The following is a 27,654-nucleotide window of genomic DNA, read 5'->3' as shown; positions in this document are numbered from 1 at the left end:
TATAATTGCATAAAGCAAACATATTTCCCTATTCTCATGTTGATAAGAGTATTAAATACTTGACAAATCTCCCTTTAAGGTACATTTTGAACAGATAAAAAATGTGTGATTAATCGCGATTAACTATTTTAATTGATTGACAGCCCTAATAAAAAATAGACTGAATGAATTGTTGGGTTCACACTTCACATTGTATGCTACTTAACACTCGTAACTCCACTGCATTTTATAAGGAAACATACTTTTTACTCCACTACATTTATGTGACAGCATAGATACTAGTTATTTTACAGATTTAAGTTGTGATCTTAAAACATTATAATAGTTTAAACTACCTAACAGTATATAAAGTAGTTAAATTAGCTCCATCTCCAGCTACAACATTAAAACACTGCTTACAACTTAATGCATCCGAAATAATAATCTAATTATTAAATAATATAGTCTAAAACGGGCCATCCTGCAGAATTATTTTACCATTTGAATTCATTTTGCTGATATTATAATTTTAATGCTGGATTTTTATTTGTAAAGGAGTATAGAATGTATTTTAGTAATATTCTGAATACTTCTCGCCTATTTCCTACAGAGAGCGTGGCAGTCCTACTCGAGGTGTCCTACGTATTGTAAAGACATTTCCATCTTGTGCACGCTGCACGCTTCTGATCGTTCTTTAACACAAATATGTGATGCAGTATAACATGATCTCAGTCAACAGGCTGCTGATAACGGTTTAAAAGGCGAAGGCGAATGTAAACACCTTAGTCAAGTTTGAAAGGACGTCTGTAGCATGTCTGAGTGACCAAACTTCAAACCCTCAAAGTCTTCCTCAAACAAAAAGTCTTTTTTTTTCTCTTTTCTTTTCTCCTCACTTTTTCTCCCCCTCCATAACAAACACCACATAATGATTTTGGGTATCTGGTAGATCAAGCGGGGTTTTGCCGGCAGCTGTGTGGTGGTTGCGGGGCTGCCAAGCCAAATAGAGGGGGGCTCCTGGAGTCACCTCTGCCCAAACATACACCTAATCCTCCCAGCACCGGCCAGATCGCAACTCTTGAAACGCACAAGACAGTTTAAAAATAAAGGGGGGCGGGGACAAAGGTCAAATCTACAGAGGGATTTAAGGCCTTATCATTATCACGGAACAGCAGAGCCGAGCTGCAGCCCTGAGAAAGTGCCTCCGTGTCTACCAGAGGACGGGAGGCCTCTGCATGACTAACAGCAGGCAGATAGGAGATTTCACCTCTTCTCTGATTCAACTGTTTTCAGAGCTGCAGAGAGAAAATCACCCCTAAAGGCCCAATCTGTCATTTTGGTGTCCTTATAAATCACGACTATTTGCTTATACACTGCGTATTTCAAAGAGTGACATTTCCTTTGTTGAAATGTCATCAGAATTTACTAAATTGTAGGTCTACTGTTGTATTCATAAGCATTACCGCTGCATCAAAAACATTAATAGCGTAAACTTACACTACATTTAACGGTTTACTGTTAATTGGAAGTTTAGCTTTTTCATGCAACATATATGTGAATTCATCATGCGATAAAAAGTTATTTTATTTTGTGATTTCTTATAATTTTTAGAAAACTATACGTACATGTGCCTAAATATGACATTTTTCATGTTTAAATATTGTAAGAAACATCTGAAATGTTTTTTTTGTTTTTATAGTGTTTTTATCTTTTCAATTTTGGTGGTGGAGTGACTCTTTTGTTTTCATGAAGTTCATGATTGTTCTTTTAATGAAGAATATAAGGAAAAATGTGAAGCATGAATCCTGAAAATAATATTTATTTTTCTTCTTGAGTTGCACACATGCTGCTTTTACATTATATTTTATTTATATTTAGTACATAAAGTTTGTTTAGGGGCCAATATTATAAAAACACTGCATAATTGACATAAATCCCTATTATATTGTGCTTATTTTTTACCAGTAAGTAAGTAAGTAAGCAATTTGACATGTGGAGAAAAAAAATCTATATATAAGCTTACACAACAAAAGACTGAGAACTGAGCACAAGGCTTCCCATCTACAATATCCCGTACACAAGATCCTTAATTTCTCACAACAGCTGCCTTTTAAACTCTGACTGTAAACTCCCTAAAGGTGGATGAAAGGGAAAAATACTGAAAATAATAACTGATAAAAAACAGTGTGGAAGACTATAAGACTGTATAATATTGTTAAATCAATGTGTTTGTACTGTATAAATATGTAATTTCTCATGCAATTTAATTAAGTGTGTGTACTAACAGCATGCAGCATTGTGGCTGTTATAATCAGACTGATGGAGGCTGATGTTTTTTAAACATTTTAAAGTCAAAAGCCACAAAATTAAAAGTTTTTTGAGGTTGGATTGTGCTTATTGGCGGGATAGAAGAGCTTCAGAAATAGCATGCAGACCATTATAAAAAAACAGAATAATTAAATTATCTTTAAGAGACACATATTAAATTACCGTACTCAATTGTCACTGAATGATTAAAAGAATGAATTAAAGATGCAGGGGAATAAAAATCTAATAGAAGGTTTTAATCTTCTTGAGCTGAACACGAGCCGTCACTGTGACATTTAGTCAAAACAAATATGTCAAACCCTAAAGGAGACAACACATTCACACGCTCCTGTGTGTGTGTGTGAGCTTCATGTTATCAACGATACTCATGCATGAAGAGCACTTGAGGCCTGATGAAAAGCACTTGCTCAGGCCATTGAGGCCCGGAGGAGAGGGATCCCTGCTGCAGCCGTATCAGGTCAAATCAGTGAGGGAGGTTCAAACGAGCTGCTGGTGGACGGCAGCGTGGGAGGAACAAGGTCAATCGGCCTTTAGGTTTTTGTTTTTGAGAGAGAAAATTTTGTTTTGAGCTTTGATGAAGTTAAATATTTGCATTAATAAATCTCTGCTGGTTAGTTTTAGTGCTTATTATTGATGTATTTCATTTTTTACTTATAGAAATAATAGATAGACCATCACAGCACTTAAAAAAACTCACTGAAAACCAGAATAATTAGTGTATTTTTAAGGCAGGCTGACTCACCAGGCTGTTGAGGACTGGATCAGCTGCAGTCAGCGGGGGCTCTGAACCCAAAGAGGAGACTTCCAGCTCCTGTGGGAACAGATACGTTGAAGAAATATGACTCAGGAGGAAGTTGTCTTTGAGTTTTGTAGTTATTAACGACTGCATCTTTGTTTGCAAGATCAGCTTTTGGCTGTGAGGGAACAGAAACATCTGGAAAATGCGTTAAAAATATAGCTTCAATAAAGCTGTGAAAGAGATTCTGTCCTGCATCTCCATCTCTTAAATTCAAGATTATTGGCCTAAATGGTTGATGACAAATATTCTAAGTCAGGGAGTATATTACCCTTTTTTTTAGAGCTTAAAAATTCAAGCAGTTCAATTGCAGACTGGACAACAAAAAGAACCTTAAGGTTATGTTGCCGTAAACTGAGACTAAATTTAAAAGAAATAAATTCTCCTGCATCAATCAGAGCTCTTTTTCCTCCTCGATGACAGTGAAATCCCACCGTGCTCCACTGCAGTGAGGCTGCTGCACAACTTTTACTCCTACAAGTCGAGGAATTTGATTAAAATTGTCTGGTTTTGTGATTAAACTGACCACAGCGATGCTAAATCAAAACCTATTGACATGCTGTTATGAAACGTAGAGCAAGGGGCCAGTGCTAATTCTGCTGGGGCTTTAGCCGCACCATGAGCAGTTAGCTGCCGCTTTATTATCACCTTGTTGTAGCTTAGTGTGTATACAGACACTGTATACAAAGTTATTACAGACATGAAAGCACTTAAGCCCTCTGAAGGAAAAAGGGTGTTCAGAGGCTTGATAAAAAAAAGTCTCCAGTTATTTCAAGGGGAGTTTTAGGGCTTTATTGTTAGCTTTTGGCCACAAAGCTGGAGTCAGAGATGCTTTAAAAGAAAAACTGCACAGCTGACCTTTAGGCCTCAATCAAAAACAGACCAGTTTTGGTTTAAAAAAAATGAAGGAGGGGAGAAGAATTTACCGCCCTTTTTTAGAGGAAAAAGAAAAAGACTTGGCTCTGTTTGTGGAAAGAGGAAGAATATGATGAAGTCAGGTGTCTCCTGCACCATCTGATTATTTCCTATCTTAACTTCTCATGAATAATTAATCAGTTCAATGCAAAAGGTGAAACTTATATTTACAGTATGATAAAATAACTGTATTCTAGCCAGCAATGCATGTAGTTTAATTAAACTAATTTTAACTCCTTAATTCCTTTTAGAATAAAAAAAAAAGTTTTATTTGAGACTAATACACTGTAAACAATTGCTGTTAATTTACAGCAGGATTTCAACAGTATTAACCTGTTATTGCTAAAAACAGTGCTTTACTGTTAATACAAAAGAAAACCTGTTAAATTACACTCATAGGACGTTTTTTAACTGAACTATAATGCATTCTTAAAAAACAGCACTTTACACAACTGTCTAAAGTATCATCAGTAACAGTTTCATGCAGTATTTATTTAAAACTGGGATCTGATCTGCACATGTGAGGCTTGTACATTGTACATGATTGTAAAATCAGTGAATTAGCTTTACTGTTCTTCACTCACATGTTGTTATGGTTTACATTCTGTACTCAGCTATAGACAGACATTTTGGGAAAAGTGTCAACAAGTCTATTATAGCCTTTTTCCTAACAAGTGCTTTAATTGTATTTAGTGTGACTATTCCTATGTCTGTAACCTGCTAAGTCTATTCATCTAGGCAAAAAATAATGTTTATTAAAATGTAAAAAATACAACCTAAATAGTGCATTAAAACAAATCAGTAAGATAAAAGAAAGGTGAAAAACAGCTATATAATGTATCTTTAAACAGTAAATTAACTGTAAAATACTGTGAAATTAATAAAAAAAAGAAAACAGTTCAAACTGTATTTTTCATTAACAGTACAAAGCGACAGTATAATAATGTTCATTTTACAGTAACATAAAGGCAACCCTGCTGCCAGTTTCTTTACTGTTATTTTACTGGGAAATTCTTCACAGAGTAATTGTAATAAGCCTCTATATGAAAGCTGAAAACGACGCTTCATTCGCGTCGTCATGCATTTTAATATCGTAAAAACACCGCAAGCGACTTCGTAGAGAATTGAAAAACCTTACAAACTAATATGCTTTAAGTAAATAAAAAAAAAAAAAATTGGTTTAATTTAAAAAGCTCCAAAGTGAAATCAGAAATTCATTTACATCCCGCTTGTTAATAATTCTGTTAAAAGGCCGAGAGGCTTAAAACGAAGCTTTGACTCTCAGAGGAGACTCTTTCTATTCAACCAGAGAAGATCTGAGTGTTAAAAACACATTTAAACTAAGTCAGAGGATGAAAAAGGATCAAAGCGGAATTAAAGTTTAAAAAACGGACAAAGAAAGGGAAACTCGACACATTCAGGTTTCATTATAGGCCCAATTTATTATCTAAAACGGAATATTACTATTATTATTTTATTATTTACGTTTGATTTAAACCGTTTTCAAATCTAGAAAGCAAAATTAATGTGATATTAAATCACGAACAGAAACAACTGAACTGTAAAAAGTCGATCAGCCAAAAAATAAAAAAATAAATAAAATGTCTAGAGATGTTTATTTATAGTGGTTTATCATAATTGAATAATATTAAAAATAATTGAATAATATTCACATTGAATAATAATTATTAATAGTAATAATAATAATAATAATAATAATAATAATAATGTGCATGTGATTAAAAAAATAATCAGTGTAAGCTATTTTATAGATAGAAAAGTATCTGAAATATATTTAATAATGCAGTCAAAAGAAGTTGGAGAATATTTAAAAATGCATTTAGAAGACGACATTTTTAAATTAATTAATAATATAATATAATAATATATAATATTAATAATATAATAATTAATATTATTATTATTATTATATTATATATATTAAAGAAATGAAACTAAATATTCACCATGAAAGAAAAAATATATAAAATAAGAGGTCTTCTTAAAAGTGTGTGTGTGTGTGTGTTTTGGGGGAGTGTTTTATTCGTGCCCCCTGAGGAAGGGGACTTACCCTCCTCATTGTTCCACACTTGAGCCTCTTAGAGACAAATATTCCTGATGTTACTTAAAACCAAACTACTGCTGCTTCTCAGCCTCCAGAGATCAGAAAACATCCAGAAATACAACAGTATCAAAAAAAAACAACAACTAACTGTCCACCTATTTGAAAAGGATTGCAATTATTCTCATTGCACTTGAAATAAGCTACACTTTGATTTTGCCATTACATATCCTAAGATATTAAAAAATATATATTTTAAGCAACACCAACTTCTTGTTTCTTTAACAGAAGCAAGAAAATACAGATCACCTTGGTTGACATCAAAGAGCATAAACACACACATCCTGATGCTTTCTGGTGTAAAAAGAAATGACCCAAAAAGTAGAAAAACAATATACAAATAGCAGAAAAGTGCCAAGGAATCAAATGAAATACAAGATGAAACCTTTCTTGTTTTTGGTTCTCACAGGAAGAAGAGGGGAGAGATTATGGTGGGACAACATGAGGCCAAAAAAAGGCAGAAGATGAAAAAGAATGAAACATATCAGAAGTGATCATCTAACAGGAGCCAGAAGAGGCAGCAAACGTCACCTGATCTGATGGACATGGATCAATTTCCAGCCTTTAGACCACTGTCTCCAGCTGAGGATGCCTAACAGACATGAATCATCCCTGAATGTGTGTGTGTGTGTGTGTGTGTGTGTGTGTGTGTGTGTGTGTGTGTGTGTGTGTGTGTGACTGCTTTAATATCTGGCTCCTCGTACGGATGTCGACATCTGAATTTAGCATCTTAACTGATGCCTTTAATATCTAATATTATTCTGCCAAAATGACTCTGCTGTGGCTCTAAATCGTGGACGTGTGTTGTGATGATTAGAAACATTAAACGTCTGCTCATGCTGTTTCTTGAAATATATCATTTAACGTGAACAAGATCAGTGACAAATATGTCTCCGTATGAAATCATGTTTTTTATTTGTTCAAAAATCTATTAAAAATGTAATTAATTAAAAATTAAAACTGAGGTGTAATAAAGTCATTAGGCCCATAATACATTTTTTTCCAATTATGAACTTTTTTTTCAATATTTTGCATATATATTAATATTTTGAAATAAATAAATATTTAATAAATAAATTAAAAAAATATAATGAATCATTTGAAGATATTACATTTTTCTACAATTCCGTAAAAATGTATGAATTAATTAAATAAATATTGTTGGTACTGTTTATATATTTTTTTGTCACCTGTATCTACTTTTCTTTTGTCCATTGTTCATTTCTGACTTTAAGTCATTTTAAAAAAATGAATAAAATAAAAATAAATATTTATAAAAATAAACTAATCCAGCTAGTTGAACCTTTTATCGTTCAGGCTTTTTCTAAATATGTAGACAACGTGTGGATCACTTAGTGGTGATAATTGCTGGGAAACATGATTTTATGGGAGATAATGTGCTGTTAAAACACATCTCTAAACTCAAGGGTTCCACAAAATGCTTTACAGTGCAATCACAAGAAAGAAAATAAACAACAGACAAATAAAAAAGAAGAATTTAAATGATGTAATATGGAGTTTAAATTGATGATGAAGCCTCCTACAGCGAGAACACACCGTGTTACCTCCAAACAGGCAGACAGAGCGCTTTATAATAGAGTCCTTACTGTCTTATAAAGGCTGTTCTCTGGGCCAGCAGAGGCATAACCCCCCCCCCCTCCCTCCCTCTCACACACACACACACACTCACCACCACACACACACACACACACACACACACTCACACACATTAAAGCCGTGCCTGGCCTCGATAGGGAGGCTTGTGCAGCAGATGTGGGGTCAGCCCTGCAGGGCCTTACATAAGGCCTTGGCTGAGCCAAGCTGAAACTTTTACTGCATTAAAGCCTCACTCTGGATCCTTTTATATTGTTTAATGAGTTATCAATTAAAGCAGCAATTATAAATTAATCCAATTCAGCCAGATAGTCTTAATGAGATTTCAGAGAGATCTGCTGAGAGATTAGCAGATGTGTTTGTCCATCTGGGGAGAAAAGAAATATGTGTGAAGAGGTTTTACATGAAGATGTTTGTTTGTGCATTTGAACTTGTTCACCTTTTTTATGTGAGGGTATAAAAAATCACTTCACAGCTTCAAAACAGCGGCACATAAACGAGCAGCTCGAGCATTTTTGGGGCCGTATGCAAGATTTTTTGCAGTGCGCCAAAATCCTGTTGAGTTCTCCAGAGCTTTGAGAGCATTTTGGGGGATTTAGGGGCACAACGGAGCACTATACGAAAAGAGGGAATGTTTCTTTAAATACTTAAAGTGGACACAAATATATGAATAGATACATTATAATGCAGGAACCAAAGAAAAGTCACATGTTCAGTTGGTTCTGGAGGCCCCTGGGGCCCTAATCATGCCTCGTTATCCGCCTTTTGTCCCATTTCAGTCCTTCCTATGCCCATACAGACGTAATATCTGAGAAAAGCAACCACAGCGGTGCAAATGCAAGAAAGTCTAGGATTGTATTGTTTATCTGAAGTTTCCAAAACTTCTTTCCATTCCTACCTGCAGGCTGTCGGTGGCGTGGAAAAGCCCTCTGTGTGTGTGTGACTCTTTGAGATCACAGCTGCTGCAGAGCCAGAGGGAAGGCAGGCAGCTAATGCAGCCAATTACAGTCTAATCCAGTGATGAAGCATTGTCTCAGGCAGATAACAGAGCTGCTAAGTGGCGCTGCTAATGACACGGGAGAGGTGGGGATCCCTGTATTCATGGAGCACATGCAAAAGAAAATAAAAGCATAGTGTGTTGGTGAGGAAGAGGTCTGGAGAACGCTGTTGTTAACAGGAAGTGTGATGGTAAAATATTAAAGGTCCCATATTATTCTCATTTTCAGGTTCATGCTTTTATTTTGTGTTTCTACCAGAGCATGTTTACATGCTTTAATGTTAAAAAATATGTTTATTTTCCTCATACCGTCTGCCTGAACATGCCTGTCTTCACCCTCTGTCTGAAACGCTCCATTTTAGTGCATTTTAACTGAACTGCAACGGAATTGCGTTGCTAGGCAACAGCTTTGGTTCATGACTACTTCCTGTCAGCTGATGTCACTTTTGGTGCCTTTAAATGAAACTTGCGAGCTTGTGTTTACAACATGGGAAATCGTGTACACAATATGCTTGGCGTTCAAGTGGTTGAGTCGTGAGAACACCACTGCTAAGCAACGGCAATATTAACGTTACTGTCGGCATCTAGAAGCTACAGAAGATAACAATTTAGCAAGCTAGCAAATGGGAAACATAATGCAGTAAATGCAAAGGCATGATGGAAGAGGAACAAGACGAGGCCCTTGGGAATATCAACATTTTCCTCAGACATATTATAAAATTACGAAGAAAAACAATATATGACTAAAATTACAATATACGTATTAACTTATAATGCACCAAATTATTAACTTCCATAGCCTCCGCCATATCTAACAACGTCAACAAACACGTCACAACTCCTGAACTCAGAGCTTTCAGAAACTTTCCACTTACGAGGTTGTGAATACCACAAGAGGGGGGCGTTCATATGGACTCCTCTCGTGAACACGGTAAACACGACACCATTTGAAGGCACCAATACACTTCACTGTGACATCACTAATGTACAGAAAGCCTGACAGTTTGTTTCAAAGGCACAGTTTCTAAACACGGGCTGTGTGTATTTCTCTATGGATTGAGTGTTTCGATACTTTGTTTACATAACATTTAAACCTGTTTTATAATATAAAAGACATGAAAATTTAACTTTTTACAATATGAGACCTTTAAGTTACAATAAATGTATTCTCACGACCATCTGTGAAACTACACCTTTATATATCATATCTAAATGACAGTGAGGGCCTAGTTTTTCTTAATAATACTACAATTCCCTGTTTTTGCCAAAAACAACAAAATTGCCACCACACCTATCTGGTATACATATAATGACTAAGTAGGTAAATGGAAATAATAGGACAGCTAAAACAGTCTGGTAAATTCAGAAAATTACATAACTTTAAAACCAGGAAAAGACAACACTTATGACATATTACAATATCCAAAAGCAAAGACAATATATAGCCTCATATCTTGATATTGATATAATATCGATATGTTGCCCAGCCCTAGGGTTATTTTTATTTATTTAGTATGAAATTCCCATGAGATCAGGTCTGCAGCATAAACATTTTACTTTGTAGGTTTAAGCTTTTAAATTTTACATTGAAGCTAAAACTCCTACAGTTTATACACAAAAGAGGCTGTGAAGAAAGCTGTAATAATGAAAGCATACTGTTGTGTAATCTTGCATTTTGCAAGGTAAACACATTGCATCTGCATTTCAATTTAGATTCAAATTCAGAAAACACTATTTCAAAAGTGACACAATGTTGGTTCACATAGACACATGCAGGCGACCTGCATTAATATGCAAATGATGCACTGCAGAGAAAACAGAAGTTTATCTACAGTGTCCACACGCGCGCATACACCTCATCCAGAACATAACACTAACTACTCAGACAAACGCAGCTACTAAGTTGCTAATTCAACAGGCTTCGTGGGGCTTAAGGGACCATTGTCATGCGGATCACAACATAATGGTCTTTAGATGCATCAACAAGATTAGCTGAAACATTTCCACACTGTCCTGCTAGTACGGAGCAGGCAGGCAGCAACGAGGCCACTGCTGGATAATATCCTAACCTTTAGACACCTCTGACAACAGAGATAGAATAGCTTTAGAGCCCAATATGTTTGTGATATTTTCAGGTCTAGTTAAACTGCCAATTAACAGGGAAGTCCTTTATGAAGGTTTGATTAACTGTGCAGCTTCATGAGACACCCATACAAGAAATGTACAGTATATGCACTTGTGATCCTGTTTCCTGCAGAAAACAAATCAATAAGTGGATTTTAAAGTGTCCCTTTTTCCAAATTCTCTGTCCACATAAGCCGGCTGAGTGAAAGAAAAGGGATTCCTACACTAATACACTAAACTTGAGGAAATAGATTGTGTCCAGCACACATACAGTAACTCCACGTCTCCCCGCTGCGATGCATCAGCTGCAAAACAAAGACTCAAATCAGTCAGAACTCATCTGCAGCTGTTGATGGAACTGACTGATGTGATATTATTACATATATATTATTATTACAGGTATTTAAGCTTCTGGACTCATTCATTGCGCAGGACTCGGTGTGTTTATTTTAACTTTTACGTACATCCATGACTTGGATGACTGAGAACCTTCACAAACATATTTCTACGTACAGAAAGACGCTCTGAAAAACACTAAGCTTGTGTGGATTTCAAGCCACAAAAGACAAATTATAGTAAATTTGTTGACCAAAAAATACATTTTCAAAGTGATATCTGAACTATGTCTTCCACAATATAAAACAATGATGATCAATTATGTAATTGCAATTAATCACAAACTTATAAATATGAAAGACAAAATATAGCGTTTTCTATTCTGCTCTGTGGCTGGGAAATAAGACGATATATATCGTCAAAATGATATAAAAATGTCTGTCGTATATGTTTTTCTATATCATTTCTATCGTGATATAAGCTAGGCCTGTATTTATTTCTTTTATTTCTCTATAAATTCACATAAAACTGTTATTTTCAGTTCTTAAAATGAGAAAATACTCTGTACTTTTCATTTGTCAAGTATTTAATTTAAACAGGAGTATTCAGAAATAGGTTTTACCATGTGGTTATTTCATATAGACTATTTATTTATTGAATTACCTGAAAACATGAAACAATATCACCATATTCTGCTCTATTCGTGTCTATTCTGTTGTATTTTTGCTTTATGCATTTCATGCTCAGCCTCCATTTCTGAACCAAGCTATGGGAAATAATATGTACCTCTTATTTGTAGAGATGTTGTTTCCGTAATGCTTTAATAAGTAGCTTAAAGCTGTTAGTGATTTGTTGTTAAATTGGAGGTTTATATGCGCCTCTATCGTTCGAGTAAACTCCGTCACTCTTGACTAAATATTCAAACCAAACCAACCAAAAGCCGAACGCATAATGTTCAAGCCGAAAACAAAGATTTACTTTAAAGAGAGAGCTTGGATATTTGACATTTCCGCCCGACAGCAACAATAACCACCTAAACTCGTCTGATGGCACTTAGAGATTTAGATTCCTGATTTCAGTCCATTGTTGTTAATTGTTTTAGGTTGTTGTGTCTTTCCTGTTTCAGCCTCAGGAGGTTAAATCCTGCAGCCTGAGTGGCTCTGTGCTCTGTATGTGTGTCGATCTACTTTATCTTTCTTTATGTGTCAGGAATCGGAGAGAACACCCCGTGTTTAAGTCTTAATATTTCAGTCAAAAAGTCCAACTTGCAGAGAGAAAACAGAGAAAAAAGCATGTGGAATCTCCCTTTAAACATGTAACACAAGCTCAGCAATCATCCCTCGAAGTGCTTCCAGGCACAGCACTGTACAATCAACTGAAATTTGCAGGAACGGAAAGCCCTGGCAGGGCCCGGGCTCCTGAGATCATGTCTGTTTTATTGGGGGATAAATGTTGCCATTGACATTGCGGAGGGGGGAAAACGGAGCGTGGCCGGCCCAGCTCTAATTGGCTGCATTAGCATCATCATCGCTGTATACGCACGCCCCTCCCAACCTGGCTCCGTCTCCTGCCATACGATTGGTTCTGTCGGCATTCCAGCACAATTTACAAGCTACCTCGGGGATGTTTTTTTCTTCCTTTCCTCCCTTTGCTACCTCAGTTTTTTTCTTTCTTTTTTCTGCCAGTGCCTAACAAGCGTCAATGTGTGTTTCATGTCTTGAGTCTGCTCCAACAGAGTGCCAATACAAAGAGGCTGAGAGCAGGGGAAGAGTTGATTGAAACCAAGAGAGAGAGGAGATGTATTTATATAACATTTGAAGGGGAGAGAAAAGCCTTCAGTTTCATATCTAAAAACAGGACTGTGATGAGATTCACCTGAATAAATATACATTGTTGTTACATTTTCTACACGAATCAAGATCAGAATAAAAGTGCACACACACTGTCAGTAAAGATTTCTACGAAACAAGGGTGAGACAAGAGGAAGTGACTCATTTTAAAGTCAGATTTTTTGAGCAACTTTTGGACGCTTTATAAGCTACGTTTTAACTATGTTTGTAAAGATATAGCAAATTGGTCTGGCGTCGAATTCATGGATGTATAAAGAGAACTGGATACAGTGTCGGAGGCAGGCTCCTGTTCATTCCTATGAGAGCTGCTCAGTGGCGCGTGAAGCCAAAATGGCTCGACTGCCGAGTGACAAAGTACCCGGATCATCCGGCAATCTTCCGCATCCATTGGGACCACAGAGCAGGCGCAGTAGCGTTTCCTTTAACTCCGCCTCCCAGCCTGCGGTCCAGCCGCATTCTGGATCTCATCCACATGAACGAAGGAAGGGAAATAACTCTGGATTCAGCTATTACTGCATTTTACAACAGAAAGTTCGCTGATCTCGTGGGGAGTCGGAGGAGTCCCACGTGATCAGACCCTTAGTGCTGGGGTTTGCACTTGCTGAATTTTAGCTAACTGCTATCTGGGGGTTTGTCTCCCAAAGCTGCCGCACGCTCTACTCCCGGCGGCGGGGATGACAAGGCGAGGGTTTCTCGTTTCTGCCACGTTGTATTTAATCCAATAAACAAGCTATAAAATGCACATGGACCATCGGGGTATTATTGACAAGCCCTCGGGCCAGCTCTACTTCTTCGTTCTCTGGACTGAGGGTAGACTGGCGCTACAGTGACTCACTATCGCCTCTTGAGGAACAAGTGGTATTATAAGAAAGTACGGGCCGGACCGTGCAGGTTAGATATCAGTGCAGCACAATACATTAACGTATTTGGCAGAACATCAAAACGAAAATTCTGGCCAGATCTTAAATGTTGCACCTTTGAGTAAAGGATTTTTTTCAGACCTTACAAGCGCATTAACATTTTATATTCTAACCACACAGTCGGACCACTCTATTTTTCATCTTCCCTCCTTTCACAGCGCCTGTAATCATTTTGTGGCTGTTAGACGCTGCGATGCTAAAGAGCCTTACAGGGCGGCTGAGCCCTTTAAAGTCCTGACCCCGGAGGTGTCAGTGTCATCCTCCGCCTACGGAGCTGTGTAGGAATAAATGGTGGGAGATGGAAGCTACTTAATCCTGGATGTGTGATGAGGGCAGCTCTATGAATGGACTGACTGTTTTACAGTGAAATGTGTCCAAACATCGGCGTCACTCAGGCCATTTCAGAAACACACTGTGTGTACGCTGCGCTGTGGTACAAGACAGGAAGGACAAATTACTTCAGTGCAGTGGGCTGCGATTTTAGTGCCTCCAACCCATTGTGCATTAATACCTCCTTCTGGCAGTAACATGCGCACATACACATCAGCAGGTAAGCAGACAGGAAGGGAAGTTTTTAAAGCAGTACGTCAGCAGATATGCACACCTACAGTACCTCCTCCACTACCCCTACACCTAGTCTCTCACACAAGAACAAAAAAGGACAAGAAGCTTTGTGAATCATCTTTTTCTGCAGCCATCTTTAATCCCTGCACAGGGATTTAGGCAGTGAGGGGGGGGAGGAGGGAGGAGAGAGGAGGGAGGATGTCTCCAGGGCGAGGGCCTCCCTTTGGTACTCTCACCCCAGGAGCAGGGGCCTAATTGGGGCTGCACAGCAGGTCTGCAACAACATCAGCAGACAGTCCTTAAGGAGGGACGGCTCTTTTCACTTTTATTCTAACTTACTAGGTTTTGTTAGGATCTATTTCCTAGTCTCGCATAGCCAGACCGCAGTCCGTTCTCTTGCAGGGCATCAAATATCGACGCTTTGTCACGGCCGTCAGCGTTCGATACCACCGCACAAGGCACCCATTTTCAAAAGGGGTCCCTTGACCTCTGACCTCTAGATATGTCGATGAAAATGGGTTCTATGGGTAACCACGAGTCTCCCCTTTACAGACATGCCCACTTTATGATAATCACATGCAGTTTTGGGGCAAGTCATAGTCAAGTCAGCACACTGACACTGACAGCTGTTTTGCCATGTTATGATTTAAGCATATATTTTATGCTAAATGCAGTACCTGTGAGGGTTTAAGGAAAATATTTGTCATCGTTTTGTGTTGTTAATCCATTTCCAATATTAAATATATACATACATTTGCATAAAGACAGCATATTTTCCCACTACCATGTTGATAAGAGTATTAAATACTTGACAAATCTCCATTTAAGGTATATTTTGAACAGATACATTTTCAACGATTGACAGCCCATATTAAAATCAATTCATGCTTAATTCAACCTGAATTCTGCTATAGCAATCTTGAGTAAGGTGCATGCCAGTTGCAATAACTGGAGTATTGCTTTAATTGAATTAAAATCAAATCATTAACATGCATGATGATCACTGCAGGTTTTAACTCCAACGATCACTGTAATGTCCTAACGGGACCAGATCTTTGTAATGCCTTTAAGATGTTATTTGTCGTTCATCAGTTCCTGGCAGAAAGACTGCGATTTGCCACAATAAAACCCCGAGTGTGACCACTGGCGACGGGTCTGAGGGGATGTTGGTTCTCGCTGCATAAAGTGAAAGCTTATTCTGTTTGGAGTCTGTGTTTTGCTTTTGGCTGCACTTCACGGGGACTTGCAGAATAAAGAGGTTTGTTTTTAAGTGTCTAAACAGTGCAAAAGCAAACACAGTTGGGCAAAACACATTAATGCATGAACCCAGAACCAAAATGTGTGGTTTTGGCATTGTAGCTGGATATAATGACATAAGAAATGACATCCACATGAGGGACGAAGAATAGACAGCAATTAAAAATGGAAAGTTGCTTTCAGATTTAACTGAAAAACACGTATAAACTGTAGGATTTAGTAGATTAACCACATGAGGAAATATGATACTGTTGAAGTCAGTTGTTACTAAATTTATGAGAAAATACATAAACAACTCACCAACTTTTTCATTCATTTGTCTCAGACCTGATTTCACAACCTGCTGTGCGTACGTGTGTGCGTGCTTGTGTGCGTGCGTGCGTGCATGCGAGACAGATGGTCCTCAGTGTGACGAGCGTCAGCATCCACCCATTAAAGGATTAGATATTACTCTGCTGCTCCACAGATCAAAGCTTCACCAACTATCTTGTCTGCTCCAGGACGTCGCCTCTCCTGCCTCTCATTGTTTATGATGCGACTGAAATGAGGTCAGTCCAAGATGATAACCGCTGAACAAGAAGAACATTTGTTAACCAGCTTACTGTACAAAAACATTTTGACATCAATGACACTTTAAGATTAACTCTCCTATAATCTACATGTCTGTACTACTAATTTGTTCCAATAAATACAGGGAACGTCGCTTAAATTAGTTTTTTTTGCAAACTAATGTCAAGTTGCAATATGTTCATACAGGACGTACTGTATCTTTCAACCTGGACCCTATTTCCCCATGTTTTTAAACATGCACTATCTACCTTTAAACATGCACTGTTTTCCCTTTAAACATGCACTATCTACCTTTTAACATGCACTATCTGCAACCATCTTGGACTCTAACCACTGGCGCACTTTACACTCACTTTACACTATACATCCTATATACCACTTTATAGACTGCACATATGCACATATTACATTTATTTATTGCACATACTACATTTATTTATTGACGGACTGCACACACTATGTTCACCCATTCACTCTGTATCTTTTATATCTCTATTATTGTTTTTATCATTTTTGTATACCTTTACCTCTCCTGTGTTTCACTCTGTTTGCTGATGTTGCTGCTTTGACACCTGAATTTCCCTCCAGGGATTAATAAAGGTTAATTTGATCTTATCTTATTGAGGGACAACGCTGCAGTCGGCAGCTGCTAAATGAGCTGTAACATAATCATTTCGGGCAATTGCACACCGTCAGTGAACGTCCACTAAAAGTGCTTGTTTTTGGAATACTGGGAGAAGAAGAAAGAGGAGAGGAGGACATGGTGGCTGGGATGAGAGTCAGGTAGAGAGGAGGGAAGGGAGGGTGAGTCAGTGAGATTATACGGGGGAGGAAGGATGGGAGATGGAAGGCTGTAATTGGTTGCCTGGTGAGGATTAACCTGTCTGCCTCCAGCCTCTCCTTTCTACCTTAAACAATATACTGTATACCTGCGTTACCGTGGCAACTACCCTCTCTCCCTTTAGCCCCCTATCCTCCCCGCGGCCCCATCACACTAAAAAAAGTCACCAGTGTTTCTTTGCTCTCTCTCTCTCTGTCTCTTAATCTTGGCTCTCCCCAGTCTCCCTCACACTGTCCCTGTAATATAAATGATTAATTAAGCACTCAGTTCCCACGAGGGACCTGTATTGTCTACCTGACCAGATAAGCGGAACAGCGGCTACTGTACGCTACATTAGCATCAGAGTTTCCTGACTCTTTCACCACAAACGCTATAATTAAAAGACAGGGAAGGGCATCCCCTTCTTTTGATCTCTGGATATAAATTTGATTGACGCTTTGAGACTTCATACCACACACATACACGTGTACAGATTTCACACACACCCACACTCCTAATCTCAGATGTAGCCGCAAGGCAAGCAGGAACTAGTTTGTGTGCGAAACCACAGCCAGCCAGACACACAGAAACACAGACAAACACTCCTGTGAAAAGACGAGCGAGCGTTTGCGACGGTTCCCACCATTTCGCTGTATGACAGCACACAATAGGACAGGAAATAACACCCAGACGACACACAACTTCATCCTGTATTCTGTCTGAACAAACACTTGATTGAGAAGAGTAAGATTAATGGATGAATGGTTTGCTAAATGGCAACAATGAAATGTTTGACAATAGCTTTGCCAGGTTTGAGAACACCGGCTCATTAAACACCAAATACAGAAATAGTGTAATTATATAGTTCAGATTTTTAGGGATTGCAGACCTCTGCTTCCTATTGTCATTATTAAATATTGTATATGCAGATATACTGTGGGAAAAAAATATTTTGAGAGTTGTACGTGTGATCGGATAGTAATTTTAATGTATGATCTTTACTAGGGGGGATTCTTACTATGCATTAATTCAAATACTTATGTGTAAGTTGCACATTTTCCCCTAAATATTCATACTGCATAATCTTTACTAAAATAATAATTGCATAGTACTCTTTTATGAGAATGGATTATTAAAATAAAATAACTTGGTTAATCCCAAAGGAAATTATTTTGCCAGAGATTGCTCTAAATTACAATGTAATAAAAAACAGAGTAATAAATATAAAGTTTATTAGAAGTAATATTATATATATATATAAATTTAGTAAAATAAGTCAACTAAATTAGAAAAGTAAATTACATCAACATAATAATAATAGAAACAAGAGTAAAAAAATAGAAAGTGCATAGACAGTAACACCAGTGCAATAAAAGTAAGATAGATTTCAGTAAAAAATTAAGTAAACTAAAATAGAAAAAGTAAATTACAACATCAGAAGAATAAAAAAACAAGAGTAAAAATATAAAGTGTATAAGAAGCCATATTAAATATATATAAATTTAGTAAAATAAGTCAACTAAATTAGAAGTAAAATGCAATAAAATAAGAATAGAAACGAGAATAAAAAATAAAAAGTGTATAAAAAGTAATAGTAACACCAAAGTACAGCCAAAAAGAATAACAATAAAAGTAAGATAAATGTAGTAAAATAAGTACACTCAAATTCAAAAATTAATATTGCACATGATATTGAATTTTTCTGATAAGAAGTTATTGTTTGACAGCATCATTTGATAATATAAAATATATAATATATAATAAACAATGTTAAGATGGTCTGAAAGTTGATGAATGATGTATTATCTCATTTATACAGTTGTTTTCATCTTTGCATACTATAGTTTTGGGAGTAGTATTAGTTTTGCAAATTAAATTTGAGAACTGAGCCAAAGTAATCATAAAATACGGTTGGCATAATAAACATTTTTTGCCTTGAAATGATATTCAAAGGCTACAACAACTGAAGTGTTTAACCCAGTTATTTTTTCCATACTGTGACTCCTACTTCATGTCATATCAACCTTTACTCGACTGCGGTAAAGGCGTTAGCTTTTCTGTTGTGCTAATGGGAGCAGCTAAAGCTCCACGGTGGCGATTGACAGCAACCCACCCATGAACTTCATGACTGATGTTGGATCAACTAAAGAGGCTGCTGATGATCCATGAAAGTCAGGCTTACCGGGATGAGTCTCAGTCATAACTGATAGAGAGTCTCTTCTCTGTTTTGCTGAGTAACACGTTTCACTCACCTGTGCTATGGAGAAGAGTTGAAACTCTTTCAATTAGGAATCAATTGACTAAAAAATGAAAACAAACATGTAGGCATGAACAGGACAGGGTTCTCTTTTTGATGATTCACATATCTTGAGGTCAGAGGTCAGGGGAGCTTTTATTCTATGTCACTACCTCGTAAAGTAGCATATTCACGCGGATGCATTTACATCGCAGTCAGTACAGACTACATGGCGTGAAATGACATGCCAGCGTTGTGATAGCATGCAAAAAGACTTAAGAAATTGGCGCGTCATTCATACGCCATTTGGTGAGAAATACACAAAGGCATTTCATATTTCTTAATATTCTTTGCAGTAGATACTCGATGTTGTATGTGTTACTGACAGTGTGTTTTTTGCACTTTTGTTGCTTGTTGCTGCAGAAATAAAAAGAGAAATTTACACTACAGGTCACGTTATGAAAAATAAATGTACCATATCTTATATCTTAAAGTTACATTAAAGCTGAAGTAGGCGAGATTGGAGCAAATATGATTAAAAAAAGTTGTTTTTATAAAACGGTCGCTATATCCTGACAGTAGTACATGAAACAGGTAACCTGAAAAAAATCATGTGCCTCTCTGTGCTTCAGTGCTCCTAACGGCATCTGTAAGATTTCACAGACCGGAGGAAAACAAGCAGTAAGAGCTGATCCGCTGTCCAGTTGCCGTCTGTGAGAGCCGGCTGTCAATCACTCGCGAACTCACATGACCGGAGCACAGCCAATAGGAACGCTCTTTCAATGAAATGACCTGTGATTGGTCAAAGTGTCCCGTCACAGGCTAGATTTTCTAAAGCCTGAAAACAGAGCCATGATGAGGAGCAGAAGTCTAGTTATCTCTTAGAACACTTGAATTACAATATGCTGAAAGGTTATAATGGATTTTTTGCCCAATGATGCCAGAAATACACTGCCTACTACAGCATTAATAAGTGTAAAGAAACTAATAACTTTCTCTCACACACATACACACGGATCAAAGATGCAGACAAGAATTACATAAAATAATCTTCTAGATGTTTCTAGTTTCTTGCTTTCTTTCTTTCTGTCTTATTCATTCAATGTTATTTTTCTAGCAGGAATGCTACACAAACAAACATGTAAATAAAGTTCTACAACAAAGAATAAAACCATATAAAAATATGTCTGCGGCGGAGCCTCAATGAAGCTGCCATACATTATTACTGCCTGAGCTGAGACACACAGCAGAGCCACATACCCCATCACAGAGCCGAGGATTATGCTTTTTAAACAACATCTGTCTTTCCTTCTCTCTCTCTCTCCGTCTTCAGGAGGACGGGATAAACAAGCCAATACGCGTCCAGATCATAAAACATTATCTTGATCCTTTGACTGTCTCCTGTGTATGTCGACAGAGATTACAAATTACCAAGTTTGTGTTTTATTTTGCTTGGCTGCTTATGGTTTGATTTTCCTGTGTATAACCAGATGTGGTTCACATCACCAGGGCTAACTCTAGCTTGTGTTTTAAAGTTCTCGTGCAGGAGCGGTTGCCTGGAGGGAGTTGTGTTGTTGTCTGTGGTGATGCCGTCAGTCAACTAACCAAAGAGCCAAAACAACAACCAACTAGCCAGTCAACCCCTGTGCAAAGTAGTAAACCAGACAACGAGCACAAAGACCAACAGGTCAGCAGAACAGATATAAACATGGTTGAAGTTGACGCTTGGAGTTTGGTTTTCTTGCTCATGGTCATCGTTGAGCCAGAAAACTCTCATTTGGGGCAACAGATTAAACAACTTAACTGCTTAACAAGCAGCGTCTTCCCGGCGGGTCAGTCAGTACAAACTCATGTTGGGCAGCCAAAAATTGTTTAAACACACAGAACCTCATTTCAAATTTCTAGTGGAAAACCCAACGGTCCCAAAGATACAAAACATGGCGGGTAAAAAAGTGAAAAATTATGCACAAGACATTCTAGGAACAAGCTGATCCAGACACTGCGGATAAGACTACTTTTTCCTTTGAAAGGGAAATTTAAGAGTGAATATTAAACTTTATATCCTTAATTATTTTAAAAATCACCACCAGCCTCCCCTGGACAAGAGGCTGGGGGGTCAACTTCCAAGCTTCTTGGGCTTATAAAACTGCCAGAAATTGAATCTCTAAGTCAATTCCCGGCGGTTTCCGGGAGTTTTCTGTGAAGAGTCATTAACCCGAACTTCCATGGCAATTTACAGTGCCGCTTACTGACGAAAATCTCACTTTTCATGCAGTGATAGGAAGCCAAAATACCTTTAAAGATTCTGTACTGTGTATTTGTAAAGGGAACATTCAGTTCAGTTCTAGCTTGAATCGTGCAGCCACCACAAGAAAAGGGTCATTAAGTATTAAAGGTCTTGAATATTAATGATTATTTTCAAAAAATAATACATTTTTAGAAAGGTGCCGAATAAAAGAATATCTTTTCCTGAAAAAAAAATAATTTTGATTGTGAATTAATCATTTAGGAAATTTTGGCGGGTCCAAAATTAATGCTTTGTTTATCTCTGTGGAAGAAATAGGACGTTTGGTTTCCACTTCTAACAAGGCTTGTGCACAGTAGTAAAACGACATTGGTATCTCTGGGTCGTCAGTTAGTGTGGAAAAAACGGATAAATGGCTGAGATTGACGGTAAGTGCCTGGCTACAACTTGTTGTGAAGTAAATGCAATGGAACGGGGAGGAAGAATGAAGAATCTAGTGGCTGAATATTAAAAATGTTATCAATAACACATTTCTGTATTTATTTATTTATTTTTTTACAATCGCTGTCTTATTTTTGTAGTTTGTCCGTTAATATTATTGGTTGTGGTAACTCACCAAATTAACTGCTGAGGTATGCAGACATGGTAACATCACAGTTCAACAGGATACGAAATAAAAGCAGTCAGATGAGCAACCAGGAAACAAATATACAAAACATACCAAAACTTCTATCAGCCAACATGCCAACCCAAACAAGGAAACTGACAACCAAACTGTTATCACACCAAACAGTCATCTGAAGCAGAGAGAAACACAGCCGGCATCCAACAAACAGACATCAAACCAAACCGTCAATCAGGCCACCAAATGGCCACCAAAACACCAACCAACCAAACAGCCATCTGGAGCGGAGGCGACCACACCCACACACTTGTGGTTAGACAGAAACCAACACACCATGTTTGGTTTCACACTGCCACAGTGTACTATCACATGACAAAGATTAACAAAAGAGATTACATGTTTGTTTGTGTATGAATACAATAGAAAATAAAGAATGTAACTTTGCCCATCCCTGTTTGGAACCAGGTATGTCTTGGATGTGAAAACAGTCTCAACGGTTGTTTTATATTGTTGTGTTTGCATTCTTGTGTGTTTGTCACTCTTTATACTTCCTGGTTCACAATTACGTGAATTAGATACAAATTGATTTCGTTGGAAACACAAATTATTGTGAATTACTTTGAGTAGGTATAGCTACGCATGGTGTTGGAAATCAGACCTCCAAGCCCGTCCCCGTCACTGATTAGATCTACCAGTCTGAGTTTAAAGTAGAGGATTACCTGCACTGCCACACCTGCATTAAACAAACTAAAATACAGGTTGATTTGCCAAAAGCGGTACAATGAAAGCACAGACAATCACATCAGAAACCTGCAGCATCTCCCTTTAGATGATGACTCACTTGTCTTTTCTGCGCTGTCAGATCATAATCGATTTATCACAGCTCTCTAATGAGAGCGCGTTCTGCTGAAGGAGTTTCAGTAAAAGCCAGGCGTGACTGCCAGGTTCAGACGGAGAAAATAAACACCTCCTGTGTGATCTATCATGCCTGGTTAACATCACTGACAACACGCCATATTTCACGCAATCACCAAGAAGTTTTGTCTCGCATGCAGCAGATGTGGAAGCCAGTGAAGCATGAGATACCGACTTTAGATTAAAGTGCTGATGATGCGTCGCTCTCCTGCTCTCTGTCAGCGGGTCAGGTGAGGTTTTGTGAGCTCGGTTGCTGTTTTGATTAACGGTTCATTGCGCCTCGTGTCTCTTTGGTTATGTTTGGTGTCATGTTTTAGGGGGAGCAGAGAGCTGTGTGAGGTCTGATCTTGAAAAAGGGAGACTGAATAAGTGTTTCTGCGCATCAATTCACTGGGAAGCTTTGTGACTCCACATCTAATGTAAAGCCCAAACACTAACAACATACCTCCATCACCACGGCAATGCCTGTAGCTTACAGAAATGGATGCATCATATATAAGACTATGCAGTACAATATGTTCAAACTGTTTCAAACTGCAAGTGAAATACACTATATATTAGTTATTGTGGTGTATTATAAATATCTAATTTTCAACTCTTTTTGGGTAATGTACCTTTTTCAGTCTTGTTTTGAACTGAACGTGTTATAAATGATTTGCTTTTGTGTTATATATTTATTTGTAAAGGTGCTAAATGCGGGATTGGGAGCATATCCATTGCATCTGCACGGCTCTCAATATGGCGACAGCTGAACCAGCGGCTAGCAGGAACGGTGCTAACAGCACTAATAGTGAAAACAACAGCAACAGACCTATCAGTGTTTACCTTGGGGGAACCGGAGGGTGGGCGCTACACTTCCGCAACACCGGACGGCGTTATCAGCTGTAACCGCCATAGCCAGTGGGCTACATCACCGGAGGCTTCCAACAATAACAACACTACATGAGAGCTGAAACACAGAAAGTCTGTCCCACAATACAAATGCTTCCCACCACAAAAACAAATCTCTATTTCTTCTTTTGTATGTACTTTAAAAACATCCAGTCATGTACTCTGGTACTGCAGATAAGAAAAAAAAATCCAAAAACTAAAATGCTATTGAAAATAATTCATATTTATTTGCTTTTTTGAAATAGATTGAATTTAGAACTTCACTAATAAATGTGCAAATTAAGAACCAAGGAAATCACTGGCTGCCCTGCAATCCTATCACCAGACAAAATGGTTTTACATCCACTTTTCCCAATTTTTGCTTCCTGCAATATTTGTGTGCATGGCATGGGAAAGATCATTGGTATAGTTCATAAAACATCAAAAGTTAAATTCAAGTCTGTGACAGGACGCAAACTTTTGTCTCCTGCATAAAAGTCTGATGCACCACATGCCCTGCACATCCTTACATCGTACCTTGCTACATAAATGACACACCTCTTCCTGAATATGGGCATCGAATGTTTGCATTGGACGTAAATTGTGAGATGCAGAATATGGATATAAATCCTCGGGATGCCTGGCTGCACCCAGTCTTGTATCAGTGGAAAGTAAAACTACCGCTACCACAAATAATGATAATTCAATTTCCACCACTACAGCATTATCAGTATTATTACTGCAGGTTTTATGGGACACAAAACTGAAAACAGCATGAAAATGAACTAAATCACAATTGCAAGTATTACTATAGAGTTGCATCAGTCTGACATATCCATGTTAGATAGTTTTAACCTTTGACCTTTGTTCTCCTTGATGTGATCATTTATTCAGCCGTTTTTTGACGAGTGCACCTGTTTGGCCGCAGATGTTGCTTTAAAACAAAGCACATATCAAACTGCTTTTAGGCTGTTTTACAGCTGCTAAGTACGTACTTCAGAGATAAAATCCTTTGTGTTTGTGTTATGTTGTTATTACTACTACTAATAGAATAAATGCTGTATAAATTAGCCCTGTATGCCTCATTGAGTAATACACGGTTGGGAAAATAGAAATGCCATGTTGAGTGAGTCATTGTGGGTACAAGTGCTAATGAAATGTTAATTCTAACATTATTAAACACAACATCCGTAAGACTCTCCCCTGGTTCCTCCTGGAGGCCCTGCCCTGTTTGATGTTCTGGATGAGAGCTAGTGTTTGTTAATGCTGCCACCGCAGGCAGAGACCCACCAAGTCAGCGCCGCTGCCGCAGGTTGGATCATGACTGCCTGACGGTGGGTGGGAAGCATCACTGAGGATATAGAGGACAGACAGTAGACTCTCTGTTTAGTATTCTCTTTTCCTGTTTTATAAATTTGTGTTTATGCAACCTGATCTCATGGAAAGGCGTACAAATAGCACAACATTATAAGACCATTACGCTTGTCATGAGGATGCATTTTAGGCTTTTTGTGTGTCATTTTTACGCCACGCAACAAATTTACGGTAAGGTCCACAGTTAGGTTTGGGTAACAAAACCACTTAGTTATGTGCTAAACATAAGTATGTAAACTAAATACGTACAAAACAGGGTAACATCACGTAACAAATGTCACTTAAAAGCACGTCACTAAGGGAACTTTAAAATAACTTTTGTTTAGAACGGACAGTCGCCTCTCCGGGTCGTCTGACGCTATGGTCTCAGGCCTCACACACCTAAGCCACAACCGAAGCTGCAGTAGCTCCTCACAGGACGCTGACTGGTCCAAACACATTACTTGAAGCCTGACAAGATAGATTTTCATGTGTCATTTGATACCGCGATTCTCACGTGATCTTGTGAATCCAGCGGCTGTGCAAGGTTATCTCCCCTCTCACCATTAAAACTACACCACCACAGCAATTTCCCTGTGCGCTTACTATTGCCGTGGATGGGTTTACATTGTAGTTAATGGAAAGCCCGGTGCATCTCATACCAACGCTAAAAGGTGCCTTGTGCGGCGCCGGCGGTATCGAACGCCGACGGCCGTGACAAAGTGTCGGTATTTGACGCCCTGGGAATGAGAATGGGCTGCTTATACTGACGCTGAAGGGTGCCTTGTGTGGCAGTATCGAACGCAGACGGCCGTGACAAAGTGTCGGTATTTGATGTCCTGGGAATAAGAACGGGCTGGTTCAGAAGGAGGAAATAGTTTGACTAATGGGAAAGGAAACATCCTGCAACTATGATACTAAATTGTCATACATTTTTGATTATTAATTTTAAAATTTTCAGTCATAATTACTGATACTATTTCTACATGGTGTGCTCAGTGCCGTTTGTAGAAACTTACAAACACACACACTTAAAGCATGACAAATAACTTCACCTTCCGTGGCCTTATTTGCCCCCTTGCCCTTTACAACGCAGCTAATCCGCAGATACACCAGAGATCCCTCTATGCATTCTCCATGAGTGGAGGTCCGCAGTTTTGAGCGCAGGCAGCCTAACTGCCCCCCCTGAGACCGGCCTAAACAAGGGAGCCCGAGTCTGTCAATTACCCCCAGGAGTCGTTACACCAAAGCATATCGGATGCTGCTGACATACACACGCATGTTGTCAGAGTAGCAGTGGCATCATGGATATGTATGACACATGCGTACACACAATCACACACCCAGACAGCTGTGATTTCCCTAGGTAGCTGCTCTAAGCCTGCAGAGGGAGGATTTGTTGGAGACCGTGTTTAACACAGATGTCAAAATGAGAGCGCGGCAGCGGCGCGGTGGGACGGAGGGAGGGGGATGGAGTTGATTTTTGACAGAGATGTTCGTCTCACGCCGCTTTGATTGACAAGGAGACAAGCCCTCAGTTTAACCCTCCATGTCTGACAAGACATCTCCTGAATGATCAAGTGGTAACACAACTCAATTTAAGCAGCTCTTCATGTTCAAGAGGTTTTATGAGGTCAAAGGGGGTTTTGCATTTGAATTTGCCCCCAATTTTTGGTGTCCCTCTGGCTGGGGTGCATGCTGGGAATATTTTGCCATGCATGCAAGCAGCGTCAGTTGGTCGGTCCACCACTTTGATCCAGACTGAAATATCTCAATGGATTGCCATAAAAATTTTAACATATTTGTCACGTTCGTGATGTGACACACATTTGTCATCCGTTCAAAATGTACCTTAAAGGGAGATTTGTCAAGTATTTAATGCTCTTATCAACAGTTGACTATGACTTGCCCCAAACTGCATGTGATTATCATAAAGTGGGCATGTCTGTAAAGGAGAGACTCGTGGGTACCCATAGAACCCATTTTCATTAACATATCTTGAGGTCAGAGGTCAAGAGACCCCTTTGAAAATGGCCATGCCAGTTTTTCCTCGCCAAAATTGAGCGTAAGTTTGTAGCATTATTTATCCTTTCCGACATGCTAGTATGACATAGTTGGTACCGACGGATTCCTTAGGTATTGTAGTTTCATACGAGACCAGTATCTTCACTCTAGCTTTAAAATTGAGCCCGCTACGACCTCTGAAATATTGATTGCGTTT

The 27,654-nt window shown here is 38.4% G+C and overlaps 1 long non-coding RNA gene across 1 annotated transcript; it reads right to left on the bottom strand.

Annotated features, from left to right (window-relative positions):
• Positions 1-1,235: 1,235 nt before the first annotated feature.
• Positions 1,236-27,654, bottom strand: LOC119475893. The gene is made up of 3 exons (XR_005203907.1): positions 27,531-27,654; positions 20,161-20,167; positions 1,236-1,248 (listed from the first exon to the last, which is right to left on the bottom strand). It is a non-coding gene; the product is annotated as an uncharacterized LOC119475893 (long non-coding RNA).

The sequence above is a fragment of the Sebastes umbrosus genome, chromosome 17 (assembly GCF_015220745.1).
Source record: "Sebastes umbrosus isolate fSebUmb1 chromosome 17, fSebUmb1.pri, whole genome shotgun sequence".
Taxonomy (NCBI): Eukaryota; Metazoa; Chordata; class Actinopteri; order Perciformes; family Sebastidae; genus Sebastes; species Sebastes umbrosus.
The sequence above is the reverse complement of the archived record's forward strand: the minus strand, read 5'-3'. Positions and strand labels throughout refer to the sequence as shown.